This window comes from Chrysemys picta, chromosome 2 (genome assembly GCF_011386835.1).
Source record: "Chrysemys picta bellii isolate R12L10 chromosome 2, ASM1138683v2, whole genome shotgun sequence".
In the NCBI taxonomy this organism is placed as follows: domain Eukaryota; kingdom Metazoa; phylum Chordata; order Testudines; family Emydidae; genus Chrysemys; species Chrysemys picta.
In genome coordinates, this window is record NC_088792.1 from 42734761 (window position 1) to 42746434 (window position 11674).

Sequence of the window (11674 nt, forward strand, 5' to 3'; positions counted from 1 at the left end):
CTCAGTGCACTCCCACCCTCAGCTCTGTGCAGAGAGAGGAAGAGAATGGGCCAGATCCAGGGAGAAGGTAGGTACTCACTGCATGTGGGCAGGGCCGGGACCCCAGACCAGCAGCGGGCTGAGCGGGTCCGGCAGCTGGGATCCCAGCTGGCAGGAGCCGGTGGATGGAACCCCTGAGCGGCAGTGGCTTGAGCCGCTCAGCCCACTGCCAGTCCGGGGTCCCAGCCACCAGCCCTGCACAGCCCACTGCCGGTCTGGGATTCTGGCTGCCGGACCCTGGCCAGCCGGGGTCCCAGCCGCAGGTCCCGCTCAGCCTGCTGCCGGCCTAGGTGAACAGAACCCCAGACCAGCAGCGGGTTGAGCAGGCCGGCGGCGTAAGATCAACATTTTAATTTAATTTTAAATGAAGCTTCTTAAACATTTCGAAAACCTTGTTTATTTTACATACGACAATATTTTAGTTATATAATATATAGACTTATAGAGAGAGACCTTCTAAAAAACATTAAAATGTATTACCGGCACGTGAAACCTTAAATTAAAGTGAATAAATGAAGACTCAGCACACCGCTTCTGAAAGGTTGCCGACTCCTGAATTACAGTATATTAAAATCATTGCACTCAACTACAAACTGTCTTTACTAATGTCCCAGTTTAAAGACATTATGTCTCACTGTAGCTGTCCAGATGAAACTGTCAGCAACACTGTGACTCATGTGCTGGCAGCCCCTATGTTTTTTCGGTGGGTGCTTGAGCCCGGAGCACCATAGAGTCGGCACCTATGCTCTCATTTGCCTTTTTTTCTGGAGAAACAAAAGGTGACTCTTAAAGAGAGTCTGTCGTAACAGCCCTAAACTTTACCAAGACTAAATTACACAGCAAGACTCTGCCATCTCTAATATCTAAAATCTGTGGCATCATTTTTCAGTATCAAGCCATCATTTCTTCAAAAAGCTTCCCACAGCTTTGTTAGGTTACAAATACGCTTTTATAATTTCTCCCAATAATAGTGTTCATGTTGACTAGGATCTGGTGAGGTCATGTGACTATCTTATTATGCATGTGAGATTCTGCTTTTCTGTACTGGAATCTCAGCTATGGCAAGTTCAATCCCCATAGTGCATTTTACTAGATTTAATTTAAAAAAATTGTACTAAAATGAATTTAAAAATTGCAAATTAGATTAAAAACTCACTATACTGTGTTTCTTTACCCTTAATTTATGTCTAAAGGCACTCTCTTTCACATGTGTTTTGCATTACCATACCACAAGGTATGCAGTTAAGCAATCTGTTAACTACGGAAGCTGGGTCTATGCCATTTGCAATTTAACAGCATTTGATATAACTGAATTTGACATTTATTGAGGTACAGTTCTACTAGTATCTTTAATTGGTAACATCTTTACCATGTTACTGGACCTTCTTTTACCTAACAAAGATATGAAGATCTAAAAAAGATATTTTTACATGGCCCTTCTATAGTGCTTTCTGTTCAAGTATTTCAAAGTGCTCTTCAAATATTGGTAATGTTAATGCTCCCTGTGAAGCGGGGTAGTCCTCCCACTTCACATATCGAGAATCTGAAACAGAGGGATTAAGGCCTACATTTTCAAATGTGGCCTCTAATGTGGAGAATCAATCCCTGGATCTCCGGCCTTCTTGTGCTGTGCTTTTACAACAGGCTATGCTTCCTCTTAATCAAGGTTTCAGAGTAGCAGCCGTGTTAGTCTGTATCCGCAAAAAGAAGAACAGGAGTACTTGTGGCACCTTAGAAACTAACAAATTTATTAGAGCATAAGCTTTCGTGGACTACAGCCCACTTCTTCGGATGAAGAAGTGGGCTGTAGTCCACGAAAGCTTATGCTCTAATAAGTTTGTTAGTCTCTAAGGTGCCACAAGTACTCCTGTTCTTCTCTTAATCAAGGAACATCTTGCTTGTTCCATCTAAGAAACTGAGCTCTAATCGCCAAATCCTCAGCTGGTGTAAATGGGTGTAGCGCTGCACCCTAAACCTTCAAATCAAATTCTTCTGGTATTTTTTTTTTTTTTTTAGAAAAGAATACATATTTTGGACTCCTAAATATTTGTGGCTTTTTTTAAATAACCTTTATGTGATTAAAGATTTTTTTATAGTTGCATCAAAATAAATTCTCAACAATTATATGAGAATCAAAGAACAGAGCAACCAAGGATGATTTACATTTAAACTTCCAAAGCTGAAAATATTGTGATGCATGTTGTTGAACACACACTTTTAATACTGCAAAGAAATGCATTCAAACAGTATTGCAAACTGTGTGTGGGACTGGGATTAGATGGGTAACAGAGAAGCAGAGAATTATCCACAGACCAGGTGTAGTATAGGCATAGATATCCGGCATGTTCACTATTACATGTCTTCAGCTTGGAAGTACATAAACTTATATTCTGAAATGGGAATGCAAAGTGACATATAAATAGCTTTATTATCTCTCAGAAACATTTATTTTTAACTCGTAATTTGTTACTGTTCATTGCTTCAGCTTCATGCAACCTCTGTAGTAAGGTTTGTAAAACCTATCTCCGCTCAGAAAGCATAACTTTAAAAAGAAAATTAATTATCCTTTACCACCAACAAGATTGGTTTCCTTAGTAAAACAACTATTTTGTATCCCTTTGCCTAACCTCTATTCCTCCTTCCTCTGTGGTGTCTGTTATCAGAGCATCCCATTTGCAGCCGTGAAAGCTGATGAGCAGTCCATGCGCTGGCATAGCATTGCTCAATTGCAGAATCTCCTATCTAATGTTAAAAGTGGGTCCAGGCCTCCTTGGCTAGGGGCTGATAGCTGTAAATATGCAGTCTTGTGTGCCGAGTGGATGGAGAGTGGGGATAATGGGAGAACAGATTAAGTGTGGGGGGAGAAAACTTCACCGAGGGAAAAGAAGTGATGTGATGCTAAACGCCTCTTCTTCTGAAAACGAAGCCTGTTACCTGCATGTGGGTATATACATGTGGTATATGTTACCTAGCGTGGATGCAGTGCTGCTATAGGCTGGATGAAATTCAGTGCTGATGCTATTTGTGATTATGTTGCTGGATAGCCTGCAAAGAAGTTATAAGCCTTCTTACGACTGACAGGCCTGCTAATAGATACTTTTCTTTAGCTCAAATGATAGAGCCCGGTGTTGTTTTGGCACCAAAAGTCCTGGATTCTTTACCCCAGGACATGTGTAGTTTAGCTTGTGACATTATTTACACTACAGCTGGCTGAAATTTTTCACTGAAACATTTTTTTAAAAATTGATGAAAAAAAGCTTTTCAGTCAAAACATATTTTTGCAGAAACTTTTTATTTTGGTAGAAAATGTCTGTTTTTTAATCCCCCTGACAGCAAAATGAAAAATCTTCAATAAAATTTTTAGTTTTCAATAACTTTGTTTTGGTTCTTGAAAATCGTTCAGGCTTCAGGAGAAAGGACTATTTTTGTTACATTTACCTATGAAAAACAATTGGAATTTTTCAACAGCTCTAGTGTATGAAGCCAGAGACATGTTATCTTTTTGTTCTGTGTTTGTACAGCACCTAGCACAATGGGGTCCTGGTCCATGACTGGGACTCCTAGGCACTATAGTAATACAAACACAAATAATAATAATAATAATAATTCATAGTAAACACACTTACATGTACATGTACTCTTGGCCTGGAAGCTTCAGTGTGCTTCTTCATCCAAGTCTGCTTATACAGCCTATAGTACTGCTATGAAATTACACTGTAAATTCAAATGAACTGATTATGATAATTACAATGAATACCAAAGCAATTAATAATGATTAACCACTTACATTAAATGTCACCTTCTATATCTGAATTACAAAAGGATTTCTGGTGATTACTTTGCTTGAAGAGAATCACCATGACCACAGAAAATTTTCAGATGAATGCTCCAAAGCTTAGTAATTAATTAGCATAGGTCAAAAGGCCAGGAACAGAGGCAACCGCACTAGCACTTGGGGTTTTTCATTTATGGATGGCACTGGAGGCATGTGCGTCCTCAGTCTGTTTATTTTTTTGGAATCAAGATTAGAATCAACATGCAAAAGATCATCCCTAGCTCTCAGACTAAGAAAATAGGGTGGAAAGACTTTTTGCCACATTAGGTTGCTGAAAGCTGAAACTAAAGCGAACATAATTTTGTTTCACTTTTCCCTGTTCTCATTGCCAATAGGTAGTGTTAAAAAGCACTCTGCTTTGTATTAACAAGCTGCTGTCACAAACATCCTTTCACCCATTCCTTTTGCAACTGTCTGCAATGCTGATGGAGGCTCCAGTGTGTGTGTGTGTGTGTGTGTGTGTGTGTAGCTATCTATAGATAGAAACATACATATACACTAATAACAGGGAGGGAAAACTGAGACAACAAGAGCAGTTTCTTATATCTAAGATAATCTAAAACAGGATAAAGCTTTGGTAGTGGGGTCAGAAGGGAGGTGAGTATGTAAGCATTCCCCAGTGAGAGAGAGTCTTTGATTTATTGTTGAGTCTCTAAGAATCAAATTGAAATGGGTCCCATTTTGCTTTTTGCAGGCCCTGGCATCACACCAGGTCCATCACCTTTCAAAGGACTGAAGGGAAAAGAATGGTAAGTTCATTGCTCTGCACAGCAGTTCAATACATCTAACCACAAGATTATTGAAATTCTGTTCTCTTTCTCTAGCATGATTGTGGAGTGAAGGAGGGACATGCAATCGCTAAATCTGGAATAAGATTGAGTAGTTCTGATAAATGTAAATTATTTATCACTCATTGTCCATTTTATAGGCTTGATGGTATTTAGAATTATATTACCCAGCATCATAATACTGCTTTCACTACACTTGCTAGTACAGAATACCACTTGCTGAAGGGAAAGAGGAGGAAAATACAGCATCTGACTGACAGAGCACTGAGCAGATGGACAGATGAACTGATTGCATAATTTAATCTTGGTCACTTACTGCATAGTGGCCTTTATGAAGAAAGAAACACTTTTGTTTTGTTTTTCTCAGGGATGTAAACAAAGTGACACTAATCTGCCATGATTGAGATATCAGTTTGATTGGTTAGCAAGAATGAAGCAACCTTAACCAAAAGGGCAGTGCAGCTTGAGCTCTGGTGGTTGTTAGTCTTCAGTAACAACCCGATGTACAAGCCCTGAAGTGGTTAGTTCTGATTTGCATTTGTGGTAAGTAAAGGTTAGCATTTGGAACCTGGAAGATTCATCCACGTTTAGAGAGAGCCCTGCAAGTGAGTGTGGTACAACAGGGCTCTTCAAATACTCTCCAGACTGCTGGGGACTGTACTGCAGTGACTGACATGCTATCAAGCATTTCCAAAAGTACTGTCTCCAAGACTCATCCTTTAGTGAAAACTCTTAGTCCAGGTTGGGATGGAGAGGAAAGTTCTGTGAAGTTCCCTTCCACCAAATCATTCTTTTGCTCCCCGTTGCAGAAAAAGAGATCTGCACACAGACTGAGTGGATTTGCAGGGCCTTCCAGGGCAGCATCTGGGGCTACTCCACTCCCTGGTGGTATAGTTCTAATGGAGCTGACTGCCAGAGCTTCTTCCTGCTCCTATCCCTGGAGTTCTCCCCTCCCACCTCCGCTTAAGGGGGCCCACAGTGCAGGAGGGCACCAAGTAAAAGTTAATCCTGCCTCAGGCTGATTACATTGACTACAGTTTGCCAAAGACATTGATATTTATCTCCAGTGCCACTCCCAGCCATTGAAAAATCATGAGTCAGCCTCCCCCAAACATGATAATTTGAAAAAATAATACATTTTGGGTTCTTTTCATTTACCTGTTCATTTCTGAGCTTTTTGGGCGCCCTCAGATCCTGTCTCCAAGCTTTTCTCATCCATCACGAGGGCTGGAAACTGACTTTTGTAGTTTGCTTATTTATTTAGTAATGAAAGCTGAGGCTCTCACATAATCACATGACTCCAGGAGTTGGGCCTTTAAGCAAAAGGACCAAATATAACGAGACTCGTGATACTTTGGTGGCAACACTGGGGATTAGGCATTGACTGTTTGTTTTAGAGGCTCCTTTATTACTACCATCCGCGCACCCCCAAACACACACACACTCCTGCGCCAGCTCGGAGCTGCAGGCCTGTTCTCAGCAAGGGTTCCCCTACCACACTAGCAGCTGTGGTCAGGCCAATAGAACCAGCTGCCCACCCTCCCTCTGCTCCCATATACACATAGTTTTAGGCGGTTGTCTGCCCTTGAAGGTTGGCCCAGCAGCAGCAGTGGTTGGAAGGTGCCGCACCAGTGCAGCCATGGGCTGGATTCTCCTGCCCCCGAAGGCTGGTGTAGGAAGCATATCTGGAGCGACAAAATGTGCAGCATTGACCCTGCCTGTCCCCTTTCAGAGGTCCCCACATCAACAGAGGGCTCTCTGCAGGGCCTGGAGTGGGGGTCATAGTGCCACAGTGACAGCTGGCCCCTTCTTTCCTCTCAGAGAGGGTGAGATGATGCCTATGCACAGATAAGGGCACAAACTCCCCTCCCACTCCTCCTCTTTGCTTCATATACTCCTCTGCCAAGTGGGTATTAAATGTTCCCAAATCAGAATGCTAGTGCCTTACACCCACTGTACATGTGGATATCCAACCAGCCACTGTGACACCCACCCAAAGGTAGTGAACTACACTTCCAATGGGCTGCCAAACACTACGGTGTTTGTGGTGTCCACCTCCTATATAGCAATGCATTTTTATTTCATTGCTACTTGTGTTGCACAGCACGAAATGTCACCCAGCATGTGCCCGTCTCTTGTAATGGCCACATTTTTGAAGAAACTTGCTTGTGCTCTCACACAGCCCCTTGCACGGCTTTGTTTGCATAATCAGACTCTACATTTGCACACCCTAGTAGGCCTCTGTGTTCCTGAATTTGGCAGTTAGATACTTGATTAATGCGTGCACACATCTGACTTTTATACAGCAAAAAACATTGCCATGGAAAATCGCAACTGTAATTTTAGAGGTTGCTTTTCTTATTATCTGAGAAGCGTTTGCAGACGATGCTACAGTGGTGGGTGCTACTACAAAAACCTAAAATAGAAATTATAGTTCTCCCAGGCTAGTGAACACGGTGTGCATTCTACAGATGAATAGACAATTTGATCTACCAACGTCCTTGTCATAAGCACTAAATTAACATTACCCAAAATCATTTCATAAACCATTTGGGCTATTTTTAATGACATGGTACTACTGCATGATGCTATAATGCGGGGACCCAATTTGGGAGCACTTTAGGAACTTCTGCTCTCATGGCTGCTGGAACTTGAAACTAGAGCTGGTTGTGAATTTTTTGACAAAACATTTTTTCCCCACATCAGAAAATGCTGATTCATCAAAACTTCTTGCAGAAATGTCTCCATTTCAATGGTTTCCTACCTCCATGATGGAATTTAGAGAATGAGATTCAGAGCAGGCACTTGAACTTGGTCCTCACACATTCCAAGTAAGTGCTGTAGCCACTGGACTATTGGCAGGTGGGGGTTATCTTTTTTTCATTAAAAATTTCAAAAGGTCTCAGTGTCGTTCCAATGCAGAATGAAACCAAATGTCAAACCATCAAACTGGTTTCATAACAGATTTCTTGTCTTCTGGACAGCCCCACTTGGACCACATTTCCTTGATAAACTGGGGTTAAGGGAAGAAAGTGCAGTGTTCCTGTCCTGTTGTCTTCTGTTTAGAGTGCTGGTAGAATGACTCTTTGGTACCACTTTTGTAGCCAGAGATATGTTGATTGTGGTAGGGGGTGGTAGAAGCAAATGTAGTTTCATATGATGACTTCCAAAATAAAGTGGTGTAAAACAAAAGTGGTCGATCTGAATTGGGCTTTGTCTGGCAGCCAGGCTTATCCCAAAAGAGCCTATGGTTAGATACTGGGGTTTTAGCCGCTGCTCTAATAAATGAATACACACTTGTATGTTTGCAGTGTAGTGAAGGACTTGTGTTTGCATAATAATCTGTTTATTTAAGAGGCCATGTTAGTAAGTCATAAACCAGAAAGCCCTGATTTATCCTATTGATGATAAATCTTGAGGCTAGATCCCTGGCATAGTGAGTGAACAAAGGGTTTTGGATAACTCTTCCTGATTGGATTAGGAAGCTGATTGGGGGCCTAGTCCTTCTCTCATCAAAGTCAATAGCAAAACTTTCATTGCCTTTAGTGGGAACAGAAGTGGACCCATTATGCTGAAACTGAAAGGCTATAATATTTTGAGCTTGAGAGCTTTTTTTTCTTTTTGGTTTGGGTGGGATTTTTCTGTGGATTTGAATGGAAAGTTTTACCCTAGCTCTTCATTTCAAATGAAATGCTGTACAGTAAATACAGCAAGAACACTAATTAATGCCAAGATATAGCAGATGGTTGTGGAATTACCAATTAAATCTATAATTACAGTAAATTCATGTATTATGATTTTTATAAGAAATTATGAAATGACAGTATTGCCCGTCAATGAATTATTCCACCTGGTCTGAAATTACTGTGAATACTCTAAAGCAAAACTATTTAAAGAGGATTAGAAGGACCTATTAGAATTCAAAGTAAAAGATGACAAAATATAAGAATTGACATTTCCAATGTCTAATTGTGAAATCGCTCTGTGTTTGGGTTCAGTGAGATTCTTGTTAAGCTCATTAAAGTCCTGTAAGGGACCATCTCTCCATGCAGAGCTGATTGCATGAAGTCCTCATGAGATGCAATCTGACTGCTAGCCCACATCCTTACTGTCATGCAGGTCTATCAGTCAACCTCTGGATTTAGAGAGGGGTAAGACTTTCAGTGAGAATGAAGGAATGATTTCTTTCCCTTGATTGTCTGTAGAGATTTTTGCTAGACTATCCTCTGTGCTAAAGGAAAGTAATCTCTGTGGATACTCTGAGGGAATGCCTAGTGAGCAACACAACATGCAGTAGGTACCTACTGTGAAATGTGTAGCAATGAAAACAGAACATGGTGGGAATGTATAACACCCACACAGCAGCTCTTTAAGTTATACTCCATGCACCTGATACATGAAGTACAGAGATAGGGTTGAATTGCAAAGTTTGGATTTGGATACACACTTCTAAATTTGGATGTGTTTGGCTCTGGGATTTTGTTTCAGTCTTCACAGAAGTGGGAGCTAGTAGCCAGGATGTTCAGATGTAGATCTGAACTTCCCCAAATGTTAGTGGGATTCAGATCCTGGGTGCAGGCATGTATATTAGAGCTAGAGCCTTTTCCATGCCTTCATCATCTCTCATCTTGACTATTGCAATCTCTTCTTCCTGTCCTTTCTCTCTAAATCGTTTTCTTTGCTCACCAACCAAAGGTTTTGGTCTATTACTAGATGGAAATGGCAGAATTGGCAGGCATGTTCAATAAATATTTCTGTTCTGTATTTGGGAAAAAGCCAGATGATGACTTTAGTCCAGCAACTCAGAACAGTGGGAGGAAGTAGGGTGAGTAGTTAGGCAAATTTGCTCAGGTTGTCATACCTGCAGAGAGCTACCACCACTTGGAGAGAATCTTGAATATACTGGTTCAAACTGGATTCTCCAGGGACCAACAGACAAAGGAAGGATTTATAGATAAATAATTGAGTTAGCTGACACAGGGCTTGGTTTCTGATCCACCGAATGGACAGGTCCTTTGGTCCAAGGGGGACCCCAATCCTTAGGGAAAGGTTGGAAAGACTTTGGCCTATTGAGACCCCATAAGGCTTGGGTTCTGATTCTGAGCTGAAGCTGTAGATGCATCAGGCCAGGTATTTCCAGCAGAGACAGGGAAGCGTTAGTACCATTATACAATGCACTGGTGAGACCTCACCTGGAGTACTGTGTGCAATTCCAGCCTCCCATGTTTAAGAAAGATGAATTCAAACAAGTGCAGAGAAGGGTTATTAGGATAACCCGAGGAATGGAAAACTTACCTTATGAGAGGAGACTCAAAGATCTTGGCTTGTTTAGCCTACCCAAGCAAAGGCTGAGGGGAGATATGATTTCTCTATGTAAATACATCAGAGGGATAGATACCAGGGAGGGAGAGGAGTTATATTAGCTAAGCGCCAATGTGGATACAAGAACAAATGGATATAAACTGGCCATCAAGATGTCTAGGCTCAAAATTAGGTGAAGGTTTCTAACCATCAGAGGAATGAAGTTCTGGAACAGCCTTCCAAGGGAAGCAATGGGGGCAAAAAAAACCCTAATTGGCTTCAAGTCTGAGCTTGATAAGTTTATGGAGGAGATGGGGTGTGACAGGACTGCCTGCAATGGCAAGTGGCCCATCAACAACTTCTAGTAGCAAAAATCCCCAGCGTCTGGAGATGGGACACTAGATGGGGAGGGCTCTGAGTTACTACAGAAAATTCTTTCCCAGGTATCTGTCTGGTGGGTCTTGCCCACATACTCAGAGTCTAACTGATCATCGTATTTGGGGTCGGAAAGGAATTTTCCCCTGGATCAGATTGGGGTTTTTTCGCCTTCTTCTGCAGCACGGGGCATAGGTCACTTGCAGATTTAAACTAGTGTAAATGGGGAAGTCTCTGTAACTTGAAGTCTTTAACCCGTGATTTGAGGACTTCAATAACTCAGCCAGAGGTTAGGGGTTTATTACAGGAGTGGGTGGGTGAGGTTCTGTGGCCTGCAATGTGCAGGAGGTCATACTAGATGATCACGATGGTCCCTTCTGACCTTAAAGTCTATGAGTCTATGATGAACTTGTGATCACAGGAAAAACTTCTCCGTGGGGTTTGACGGACTAATCACCAGCCAGAGGTCTTGTTGGAGTTAGGGGTGATCTTATTGGCATGCGTGTAGGCTCTTTCTGTCAGTAAAGAAATGAGTGTACCTTTCTGGCTTACTAATGTAATTCAGAGGTATCTTAAACTGGTGCTTTGCAATTATAGCACTCTGCATGTCTCTTTTATCTGATACGTTTTCTCTGTAATGCTTTTACCTTAAGAATAAATGTGTTCACTTAGAAACAGCTGTGTGGTAACTTAACTGTGGCAATTGTAGTGTGTACCATCTCCGAGGAGGGAAGAGAAGCAGGCCTGCTTAGGCAGACAGTCTGTTACTGTGGACATCACAGTGTTGTCAGGGGACTGTGCAGCCTGGAAATACTCTGGTCAGGAGGGAGAGAGATGCCTATCTCCATCCAAGAGAGGTGATGGCTGAGGAGCTTGGAGCCTAGAGTGGGTGCCCTTGCTGGAACAAGAAGGGCAATATAGGTGGAGTTGCCCTGAACTGTGACAGGGCTTATGATAGGGCTGTCAGCCTGACTTTGATCCTGGGCAAGATAATGGAATGGCTGATACAGGACTTGATTAATACAGAAATAAAGGAGGATAACATAATTAATGCCAATCAACATGGGTTTATGAAAGATAGAGTTTGTCCAACTAACTTGATAGCTTCTTTTTGAAGAGATTACAAGTTTGTTTGATAAACGTAATAATGCTATAGTAGTATATTTAGACTTCTAGAAGGCGTTTGACTTTGTACTGCATGACATTTTGATTAAGAAACTACAACAATACAAAATCAACATGGCACACATTAAATGGGTTAAAAACTAGCTGACAGGGCTCAGAATGTAATTTTAAAGAGGGAATCATATTGAGTGGGCATGTTTCTAGTGGGGAC